A 12,644-nucleotide genomic window follows, 5' to 3' on the forward strand; every position below is an offset into this window, starting at 1 on the left:
GTCCAAATCATGGCCGCACTCTTTACTGGTTGTGTGACTAGTAACTGCAGCAACCCAACTGACCTCTCTGTGAGGTGCTGGGGCCATACTGGCTAGTGAGAGCCGATAGCTAAATTTTCAAGAAATTTGCATGCCTGTCGATGTTGATATCCTTCCCTGGAGAAGAACATCATGCTTGATAAAGCAGATGGTCAGCGAAAAAGAGGAAGACCTTCAAGGAGATGGATTGATACAGTGGCCGCAACCATGGGCTCAAACATAGCAACAATTGTGAGGATGGTGCCGGGCTGGGCAACATATCATTTTCAATATTGGGTCACTATGAGTTGGAGCCAACTCAATGGCACATAACGACAATAACAACTATCTCATGGAGAATTCTGTGAGAGTTAAGTAAGTTGAAAATGTTTATCTGTTGTCTTAGTTATCTAGTGCTGCTATAACAGAAATACCACAAGTGGATGGCTTCAACAAACAGAAGTTTATTCTCTCACAGTCTAGTAGGCTAGAAGTCTGAATTCAGGGCATCAGCTCCAAGGGAAGGCCTTCTCTCTCTGTCGGCTCTGGAGGAAGGTCTTTGTCATCAATCTTCCCCTGGTCTAGGAGCTTCTCAGCATAGGAACTTCGGGTCCAAAGGACGTGCTCTGCTCCTGGCGTTGCTTTCTTGGTGGTATGAAGTCTCCATCTCTCAGCTCACTTCCCTTTCATCTGTTATAGGTAAAAACTGATGCAGGGTACACCCCAGGGAAACTCCCTTTACATTGGATCAGAGATGTGACCTGAGTAAGGGTGTTATATCCCACCCTAATCTTCAACATAATCTAATCTTGCCTCATTAACCACAGGCAGAAATTAGGATTTATAACACATAGGGAAATTACATCAATTGCAAAATGGAGGACAACCACACAATACTGGGAATTGTGGCTTAACCAAGTTGACACATATTTTTTGGGGGACACAATTCAATCCATGACACCTGTGCATGGCAAATGCTCAGTAATTGGAGTTGCCCTTGGTATTTTCCCCATTTCACATAGTCCAATCCTTTTTGCTTCATATGCTCCTTTCTGCCATAACTTCAACCACCCCCGCACCAGATCTAGGACACACGTGGGTAGTAAAAAAAAAATCAAACCACTTAGCTTGATAAGGGCTTTAAAACAACTAGCTCATAACTGATAGGAAATGTGTGGTCTGATGCTGTTTATGAGGCAAACATTGATGACACATTTAAGATTAAAATTCTTCTAAATTTGGCATTGGTTTCTTTTGTTACACGTGTCTTTTGGCTAGTGGGAGAGAGAATTTCTTTGGAGTTTCTGTTTTTCTTATCCCAGTTAAGACAAAGAATGTAAAGATAGTTTATTATAGCATTTGGTGGTTCTGTAAACAAATATGTTTAAAAATTTAAATAGCTGTGTTGAAGTAATACATGAGCTGAAAATTCACATGAATTATATGCAAGTTAATGAAGACTTTGGTGAGCAAATAAACTCTTGGTAATATATTGCTACTATCTAAGTGCTAAAAATATTACATGATAAATATCTGACTCATGCTGTTCATTAATGGATTAACGCTTACATGTATTTAAATACAAATATTATACTCATTAAACTTAAGCTCAATGTTCTCTTAAATGAGTCCTTGATTTACTCTCGGTAGGCCTAGGAGGGCTTATTTTTTATGAGTCTTCGTGATTAATGGAATATGTATATTTTAATCTAACTTTATCAGCATTTCAATTACAGCAAGTGAAAGTGTTATTAACGCACAGTCTAGCATCACATTTTCTGCAGCCAGGATGGCTTTATATCGGAGAACTGTTTAACCCAGATGCTTTGAAGTTCATCTCTTCAGGTGACTGCCCCCTTCAGAAAAAAGAAATAGCCTGCTTGTATGATGTTTACAGTGGAGTCCCTGGGTGGTGCGAATGGTCAAGCGCTGAGTTACCAAGAAAAAGCCTGCTGGTTCAAGCCCATCCAGAGGTGCCTCAGAAGAAAGGCCTGGTGACCTGCTCCTGAACAGTCACAGCCCTAAAAGCCCTAAAAACTCTATGGGTCACAACACATGGGGTCATTACGAGTCAGAGTCAACTGAATGGTATCTGGTTTCTGGTTTTTGTGACGTTTACAAAATAGCAGATGTCAACACTTAAGACGATAATGGAGCTTGAAGCAACGTGGAAACCTGCTTCCTGGATCGAGGAGACTGAACGCTATGGCTGTTGACTCTCTTCTCACTCAAGATGCCCTGATGTCACCAGACAAATACATTGTTTGCCTTGGGGAAGTCCCCCTTGCAGTGGGAATCCTTTCCAAGACTTTTTTTTTTAATCATAGGACTTGAGTCTGGGCTCAGCAACCAGATTGCAAGGAAATCAATGTAAACAGGTGGTGTCACTTCCATAGGCAAAAAGGGGCACTCCCAGAGGTGCTGGGGATGCCCCCAGGGAGAAGCGCTTCTCCCATACTTACCTGTTCCTGCTTCTCCAGGCCCCAGAGCTAGGCCTACTGGGCCGCATATGCCTTAGTTCTAATATGCGTTCTAGTAGTTTGGCCCTCTCTGAAGGGTTTTGTCCCCCCCCCCCTCAGGCTGAGCTGGGATTTGGAGCCCAGGCTGCTCTGGCTAAACATCTGTGATGTTCTTCTGACCGCAACCGCCACCCATCCTGCTCACGGGGTCTCTGCCCTGGAGTTCCAAGGCCTGGGTTCTCCTACCCATTGGGTGCCTCAGTCTTCAGGATTAGACTCCTGGTTTGGTCTCCATCCCACGTTTTTTCCCACAAATTCTCATTCTCCAGACCCATTACTGAATTAGAATCTTGCTCTAGCCAGGCCTGTCATGGGGGCTGGAGCCTGGCACAGTGCCTTTGTCCCAGCTCTTTGTAGGTTTATGTGTGCCCCATCCCCATGTCCAGGGTCCCTATGATGACTACCAGCCTGCCAGGATTCTTCAGCATCACCTGCCAGCATGCTTCAACTCTCCTCTGCCCACCTATCCAGTTGCCCACAATTTCAATTTGCACCCTGGGTATAAGAGATTTTCCTACTTACTCTGAGGGACTGCATGCAGAGTGGGTAAGAGCCTATACTTGGTCACTGGACTACCTGACCTCATGCTCTGCCCTTTTAAGGGCCAAGTGACCCTGGCAGGTTATTAACCTCTTTTGTGCCTCATTTGGCCATCTTAAGATGGGTTGAATCTGAGTCCTCTTAGAGTCGAGGATTAACAAAGTGATATTTGAGTAGAAGGGCTGGCACATAATAAGCTCTACGGGTGCCATGAATGGTTAATCGCTGTGAAATAAATGTGTAAGTTCTGCTTCATGAAAACAGAGTTTTTTTGCCATGACACTAAAAGTCATCTTATCAAATGTTAGAAACCTATGTGCTGTATAATTATATATATACATATAATTTTTAAAGTGTATAGTTATGCCCTAAACTGTAACTCTGAAGAAAATCAGAGCAAGCCCACGAGAGCCAAAATATGACCATGAGTATATCCCACCTGAATTTAGAGACCATCTCAAGAATAGATTTGACACATTGAACACTAGTGACCAAAGACCACATGAGTTGTGGAATGACATCAAGGACATCATCCATGAAGAAAGCAAGATGTCACTGAAAAGACAGGAAAGAAAGAAAAGACAAAGATGGATGTCAGAGGAGACTCTGAAACTTGCTCTTGAGCGTACAGCAGCTAAAGCAAAAGGAAGAATTGATGAAGTAAAAGAACTGAACAGAAGATTTCAAAGGGCATCTCGAGAAGACAAAGTAAAGTATTATAATGACATGTGCGAAGAGCTGGAGATGGAAAACCAAAAGGGAAGAACACGCTCGGTGTTTGTCAAGCTGAAAGAACTGCAGAAAAAATTCAAGCCTTGAGTTGCAATAGTAAAGGATTCCATGGGGAAAATATTAAATGATGCAGGAAGCATCAAAAGAAGATGGAAGGAATACACAGAGTCATTATACCAAAAAGAATTAGTTGATATTTAACCATTTCAAGAGGTGGCATATGATCAGGAACCGATGGTACTGAAGGAAGAAGTCCAAGCTGCTCTGAAGGCATTGGCGAAAAACAAGGCTCCAGGAATTGATGCAATATCAACTGAGATGTTTCAACAAACAGATGCAGTGCTGGACATGCTCACTCGTCTATGCCAAGAGATATGGAAGACAGCTTCCTGGCCAACTGATTGGAAGAGATCCATATTTATGCCTTTTCCCAAGAAAGGTGATCCAACCGAATGTGGAAATTATAGAACAATATCATTAATATCACACGCAAGCAAAATTCTGCTGAAGATCATTCAAAAACAGCTGCAGCAGTATATCAACAAGGAACTGCCAGAAATTCAGGCTGGTTTCAGAAGAGGACATGGAACCAGGGATATCATTGCTGATGTCAGATGGATCCTGGCTGAAAGCAGAGAATACCAGAAGGATGTTTACCTGTGTTTTATTGACTATGCAAGGGCATTTGACTGTGTGGATCATAACAAACTATGAATAACACTGCGAAGAATGGGAATTCCAGAACACTGGATTGTGCTCATGAGGAACCTTTACATAGATCAAGAGGCAAGGGGATACAGATTGGTTTAAAGTCAGGAGAGGTGTGCGTCAGGGTTGTATTCTTTCACCATACCTATTCAATCTGTATGCTGAACAAATAATCCGAGAAGCTGGACTATATGTAGATGAATGGGGCATCAGGATTGGAGGAAGACTCATTAACAACCTGCATTATGCAGATGACACAACCTTGCTTGCTGAAAGTGAAGAGGACTTGAAGCACTTACTAATGAAGATCAAAGACCACAGAGCCTTCAGTATGGATTACACCTCAACATAAAGAAAAGAAAAATCCTCACAACTGGACCAATGAGCAACATCATGATAAACGGAGAAAAGATTGAAGTTGTCAAGGATTTCATTTTACTTGGATCCACAATCAACAGCCATGGAAGCAGCAGTTAGGAAATCAAAAGACGCATTGCTTTGGGCAAATCTGCTGCAAAGGACCTCTTCAAAGTGTTGAAGAGCAAAGATGTCACCCTGAACACTAAGGTGCACCTAACCCAAGCCATGGTATTTTCAGTCACATCATATGCATGTGAAAGCTGGACAATGAATAAGGAAGACCGAAGAAGAGTTGATGCCTTTGAATTGTGGTGTTGGCGAAGAATATTGAATATACCATGGACTGCCAAAAGAACAAGCAAATCTGTCTTGAAAGAAGTGCGGCCAGAAAGCTCCTTAGACGCAAGGATGGCGAGACAGCATCTTCCATACTTTGCACATGTTGTCAGGAGGGATCAGGCCCTGGAGAAGGACATCATGCTTGGCGGAGTACAGGGTCAGCGGGAAAGAGGAAGACCCTCAAGGTGGATTGACACAGTGGCTGCAACAATGAGCTCAAGCATAACAACGGTTGTAAGGATGGCGCAGGACCGGGCAGTGTTTCTTTCTGTTGTGCTTAGGGTCGCTATGAGTTGGAACTGACTCGACGGCACCTAACAACAAACTGTAAGTAACCTTTAGAAGCAGCTGGTCTTGCTTCACATAATTGTATTTAGGTGATCAGGCTCCCTGAAGCACTTGAAACTTGTTCTTTCAGAAAACAACCTAAGATTAAAGAACATGTCCTGTTTCCAAGACTCCAGAGGCCTTACAATCATGGCTCACTGATCTTGCGATTGTTTTAACAAGATTTCTATTTTCTATTCCTTATGATGTTTGAGCACATATTACTCTCTTGTAAGATTTATGTATTCTGACATAATTGTAAACCAACCAAAATTTTTTTGTTCAAAGTTCCTGATGAAATTATATATAAAGCCAAAAAAACCAGACTCATTGCTGTCGAGTTGATTCCAACTCATAACGACCCTATAGGACCGAGTAGAACTACCCCACACGGTTTCTAAGACTGCCTGGTGGATTCGAACTGCTGACCTTTTGGTTAGCAGCCATAGCTCTTAACCGCTATGCCACCAGGGTTTCCAAATTGTATGTAAGTACCCTGAAAATCTTAATTAATCTTAATGTTGTGTTGCCCAACTTTAAAGTTGTCTATTAAACCTGCACAGCAGTCTGTAATGGTGTTCTGAGTTGTTTATTTTTGACAGTGCTGAACTACTAGTGGAAAGGTTGATGGTTCAAACCCATCAAGAAGCACCTCAGAAGAAAGGCCTGGTGACTTGCTTTCAAAAGATTACCACCTTGAAAACCCTATGGAGCAGTTCTACTCTGCACACGTGGGGTCATCATGAGTTAGAATTGACTCAACAGCAATTAATAACAAGGATCTGACAATTAAACTAGTAATTTGTGCCTGGACACCTCCAAGCTCTCTTAACCTTGTGCTTCAACCCCCCTGGTTGAGCCCCCAGTGGTTTCCTAGACCATCTTAGATCACATCTATTATGGGCTGAATGTGTCCCCCATTAAAATATGCATTGCAATCCTAACCCCTATATCTGTGGAAAGGGGAGCCCTGGTGGCACAGTGGCTAAGCACTTAGCTGCTCACTGAAAGGGTTGGTGGTTTGAATCCACCACCTGCTCGGCAGGAGGAAGATGTGGCAGTCTGCTTCCATGAAGATTACAGTCTTGGAAACCCGATGGTGCAGTTCTACTCTGTCCTATGCGGTTGCTATGAATCAGAATTGACTTGACGGCAACGGATTTTATACCTGTGCATGTGATCCTGTTTGGAAATTGGGTTTACTTTGTTATGTTAAATAGGTCATACCAGAGTAGAGTGAGTTCTAAATCTAATCACTTCTGAGTCATAAAAAAAAGCAGAATAGACACAGATATACACACAATGGGGAAGGCAGATGCCATGGTAGAATCGGCTACAAGCTACGGAACCAAGGAATGCCTGGGACTACCTGCCAAGACTCTGATTTGGAGAAAACATATTTTTGTTCTTTTAAAGCCATGCACTTCTGGTATTTGTTACAGCAGCATTGGGTAACTAAGCTAACATCCCTCGCCCAAGTCAGGCTGGGCCGGCAGGTGGAATTCCTTACCAACCCAGCCTGAGCCACAACAGTCATTCCTTCTCACCTTTCCTGACAGTAACCTTCATGAGCTGACATTGTGCAGTTGGGGTCCAGCCTGTGCTGTCTCCATCCAGTGTGTATTCATTTAAAATCGTCAGAGGTAAAATCCAGAAGCTAAGAGATAGGGAAGTCAGTTCATCACAAAAAGACAGCATGGCTTGTTTACAGTTAGAAACGGCAAGCGATGTCTAAACCACCAGGAGACCCTTACTAGTTTACCCTCTTGGATAAATACTATAGTCTTAGGCCCTGGTTGGTACAAATAGTTAATGTTCTCAGCTGCTAACCAAAAGGATGGGGTCCAAGCCCACCCAGAGGCATCTTGAAAGAAAGGCCTGGTGATTTACTTCTAAAAAGTCAGCCATTGAAAACCCTATGGAGCACATTTGTACTCTGACAAACATGGGATTGCCATGAGCTGAGGTCAACTTGATAGCAACTGGTTTGGTTTTTCATAGATCCTAAATGTTTTACACCTCAACATAAATAAAACAAAAATTCTTACAGCCAGACCAATAAGTAACATCATGATAAATGGAGAAACATTGAAGTTGTCAAGGATTTCATTTTACTTGGATTCACAATCAATGCCCATGGAAGCAACCGTCAAGAAATCAAATGGTGTATTGCATTGGGTAAATCTGGTCTCTTTAAAGTGTTAAAAAGCAAAGACATCACCTTGAGGACTAAGGGGCACCTGACTCAAGCCACAGTATTTTCAATCGCCTCATATGCATGTGAAACCTGCACAATGAATAAGGAAGACGGAAGAACTGATGCATTTGAATAACGGTATTGGCAAAGAATATTGAGTACATATATCATGGACTGCCAGAAGAATGAACAAATCGGTCTTGGAAGAAGTACAGCCAGAGTACTCCTTAAAAGCAAATATGGTGAGACTTTGTCATATTCTTTGGGCATATGATTAGGAGGGACCAATCCCTGGAGAAAGACATCATGCTTGGTAGAGGGTCAGCTAAAAAGATGAAGACCCTTGATGAGATGGACTGATGCAGTGGCTGCAACAATGGGCTTAAACATAGCAATGATTGTGAGGATGGTGCAGGACTGGGCAGTGTTTCATTCTGTTGTACACGGCTCTATGAGTTGGAACCAACTCAATGGTGCCACCACCACCAATAAATGTTTTACCTAACACTTTGACCTCCTTCAAGCGAATATTATCACCACCGCTCTGAAATAGCAATTTTGAAGTTTACAAACTTTGAAATACAGGCTTGCCTTCCCCCTTTGCTGCTGCTTCCCTGCATGTCATGAGGTCCTTTCTACATAAAAGTCTTAGGTTGTAGTCATGCACAAAAAAGCCTGTAACTCTGATGTGTTAAGTTACCGGGGTGTAATGGCTGCTGAAAACATTTTACTTTCTCTTCTTCCTGCAATGCATCTTTGATAAATGACAGACTGACATAGCAGGCAGCTGATCAGGTGGGCAGAGGAGAGTTGGGGCTGAAGGTGGCCTGTTTCTACAACAATTGTTAACAAGGTAAATACAGTTAGTCCCTGTTTATTGAGTATGTATTACGTCCCAGTCAGTGCTAAGTGCTTATGTTATTTCATTTAATCCTCAAAAGCTCCCCATGAAATAGGTGTTATTATCCTCATTTTACTAGAGGAGGAAACTAAAAGTTAGAGAGGTGGTAAAGCTAGTAGGGGCAGAGTCAGGATTTGAACTCAAGTCTTAACTGCAAAGCATTGGCTCTAACCACTCCGATTTTTTTTGTCTGTTAAGTCCCTACTAGTTCAATCATTATTTCTCTATTAAATGAGGCCTCTCCTTTCTTCTTGTGTTTTTCTGGTGTCTATGTAATTTTAAGAACAACCAGAATGCTCCTTAGAAGCAAGGATGGCAAGATTACGTCTCACGTACTTTGGACATGTTATCAGTAGGGACCAGTCCCTGGAGACGGGCATCATGCTTAGTAAGGTAGAGGGTCAGCGAAAAAGAGGAAAAGCCTCAACAAGATGAATTGACACAGTGGTTGCAGCAGTGGGCTCAACCATAACAACGACTGTGAGGATGGTGCAGGACCCGGCCGTGTCTTATTCTGTTGTACGTAAGAGTTGCTATGAGTTGGAACTGACTTGATGGCACCTAAAAACAACAACAATGTCATTTTAACTAAAGGGAGATGTGACTGTGTAGAGCGGCACTTCCGAGCGTTAAAGAGCAGTAGTGGTTAAAATGAAAAGCCACCAATTATTCGATCCGGAAACGGGTATCGTAAAAGTGACATCCTCTACAAGGAATGGACTCATTTATTCTATTCCAGAGATTGGTTTACACTTAAAATTGAGTCGAATGAATTTCTTAATTTACTTAAACACACACACGCAAACACACAAAGACCAAAAAATAAAATAAGATAAAATATAAGAGCAAGGAAAAAGTTCCAAGTAAATGATCAGAATATTTTCCCAGGATTTGGAAAGAAAAATCAGACAATTAACACTTGCACAAACCTGGCTGTGGCAATCATAGGTCTCTTTTCTCCCAGAGACTTAAACACCCTCCATTAAAATAATGGGCATGAGACATGAACGAGACCTACCAATGTTAGCTTTATGCTTCACGGGACGCCGTTTCTTTCCTCTTCAAGCTGTTCTTTTCTTTCTTCCCCAGAAGTGACCCTCCTCTGGCCTTAATTACCACAATTAAACTGCTGCGCAGCTACACAGTGCTGAGGGGCATTCATAGCATGCAGGTGCTTTATGGCTTTTAAATGGCAAGTAAACAGAACCATACTATAAAATCAATAAATAGTGCTTCAGGTTTTCTAGTAGCTTTTTTTTTTTTGTAAATGGAGTTCTGAGTTGATGAAAGAGTTTTTTGGTTTTTAAACTCCTTGGTCTAACAACAGGCAGTATGGTAGTAATGTTGGAAGGACTGGTTTGCATTCAAATCCGGTCACTTAGTGGTTATCTGGAGTCCCTGGATAGTGCAAACAGTTAACCTACTTGGCTGCTGTCATGGATTGAATTGTGTCCCCTAAAATATCTGTCAGCTTGGCTAGGTCATGATTCCCTTTTATGATTGTATGACTGTTTTACCATTTTATCTTCTGATGTGATTTCCCTATGTGTTGTAAATCCCATCACTATGATGTAATAAGATGGATTATTGATGAGGTCTACAAGACTAGATAGTGTCTTAAGCCGATCTCTTTTGAGATATAAAAAAGAGAAGTGAGCAGAGAGACATGGGGACCTCATACCACCAAGAAAGCAGTGCTGGGAGTAGAGTACGTCCTTTGGACCTGAGGTTCCTGTGATGAGATGCTCGCAGACCAAGGGAAGACTGATGACAAGGACCTTCCTCCAGAGCTGACAGAGAGAGAAAGCCTTTACTTGGAGCTGGTGACCTGAACGCGGACTTCTAGCTACTGGACTGTGAGAGAATAAACCTGTCTTTCTTAAAGCCATTCACTTGTGGTATTTCTGTTATAGCAGCAGTAGAAGAATAAGACAGCCGCTAACCGAAAGGTTGGAGGTTCGAGTACACCAGGTAGTACCTTGGAAAAAAGGCCTGGTGGTTTATATCTAAAAGACCAGCCATAGAAAACCCTATGGAACACATGGCGCTGCCCTGAGTTAGAGTCAACTCCACAGTGTCTGGTTTGGTTTTTGGTTTAGTTTTGGCCAGCCTTGAACAAGTGACTTAAGTTGAACCTCAGTTTCCTTCTACACCTATGAGGCATACACCCATACAGACTGAGAATAACAAATCTCACAACTGTTGTAAGGATTAAAAAATGAACTGCTTTGCTGAGTACCTGCACATGTGAGCACTCAACAATTTCCTTCCTCCTTTTCTCAATTCTACCCTGTCCTACAGGATTGCTATGAGTCGGGATCGACTTGACAGCAATGGGTTTGGTTTGGTCTCTTGGTTGGAAGATCTGGTGGTGCAGTGATTAAGTGCTTGGCTGCGAACTGAAAGGTCAGCGGTTCGAATCCACCAACACTCCATGCGAGAAAGATGTGGCATAGTCTGCCCTATGGGGCAGTTCTACTCTGTCCTACAGGGTCGCTGAGTTGGAATCAACTCGATGGCAATGGGTTTCCCTTGGTTACTGTTGCACAGGGCCTTTTGAGGGTTCATATAAACTGGTTAGCAGCTTACAGCAAACCCCTAAGGAGATGCACTGAATGTCAAAAAAAAGTATTAGTAGCACTTACAGTCATTTACTCGGACAATACTTACCGAGTGTCTATCAGGTGACATTTTAAGTGAGGGAGAAACAATGATGAGTAAAATGAGGGCCTCTGCTCTCAGCGTTACAGTGTAGTGGGGAGACAGATCTTCACTGAGTAATCGCATATACAAATGTAAAACTGTAACAAAGACAAATCTGTAAAGGAAAGGTTTGTACACCATGAGTTGGAACCTTACTTGAGGCAACTAACAACAACAGCAACAGGCCTATAAACAAATTTGACCTGGTCAGAGGTCAGGGAAGGCTGAGCCTTTAGTAATGCTTGAGTTGAGATCTAAAAAATAAGTAGAGGTTAAGCTGACAAAGCAGGGAGAGAAGAGTGTGCTAGGCAGAGGAGGCAGGGGGTGCAAAGGCCCTGTGGCAGAGAGAACAGGGCTTGTAAGGTAGGCTTGACTACGACTAGGGAGGATGCAGCACAGGGTTTTGAGGGGGAGTGTGGCATGAATGTGAGGCTGGAGGGTAAGCAGGAGCCAGAACATGCAGGGCTTTGTGGTCACCCTATGTCACCAGGGAATCTTTGATGGTAAGTGGTTACAATAATACCGGCAGATGTTTAATCACTACACATGGCCTTAAAATTTTTAAAGCTAGTAAATTACAGCTAAAACAGAATCAAGTGTAGGGATTTTATTAGGAACCACCTGGGATGTCAGGCTGTGACCAGTGGAAGTCAACACTGATTTATCCGCATTTACCTCTAGAAGCGTTAAAGTCTTGCAGCACCCAGCTTACTGGCCATCACTGCTGCTGTAGTCCACACCCTTGTCCTGGAGGGCAGAGCAGGGTGCCATCAGGGGACACAGCTGAAACTTGGGGTTGGATAGGTAGCCTTGTTCTGATCCTCCATAAAAACCACCTTGAAGAGCTGAAAGAAATGGCAATGTAAATAAAGTCTTTGTAATCTATTAACCAGTTGCTATGGAGTCAATTCCAATTCATGGTGACCCCATGTATGTCAGAGAACTGTGCTCCATGGGGTTTTCAGTGGCTGATTTTTTGGAAGCAGATCACCAGGCCTTTCTTTCAAGGCACCTCTGGGTGAATTCGAACCTCTAACCTTTCAGTTAGCATTAACTGTTTGCACCATCCAGGTGTAATCTATTATTCACATTCTTCTTAGGCCAAAATGTTAGCTGTTATCACCAGCATTATTATTTTAGTCTCAACTTTGAAAAGCCACCAGAACAAAGTTCTTTCTGACCTTTGGTGTGCTCACCTCCCATGGCTCCCTCAGAGGAGGCAGCTGACAATTCATCAATTCATTGTTGAGTTCCGCGGGGGCTGGAGTGCAAAATCAAAGGTAAGACCTTTTGACTCATG

The sequence above is a fragment of the Loxodonta africana genome, chromosome 25, assembly GCF_030014295.1.
Source record: "Loxodonta africana isolate mLoxAfr1 chromosome 25, mLoxAfr1.hap2, whole genome shotgun sequence".
In the NCBI taxonomy this organism is placed as follows: domain Eukaryota; kingdom Metazoa; phylum Chordata; class Mammalia; order Proboscidea; family Elephantidae; genus Loxodonta; species Loxodonta africana.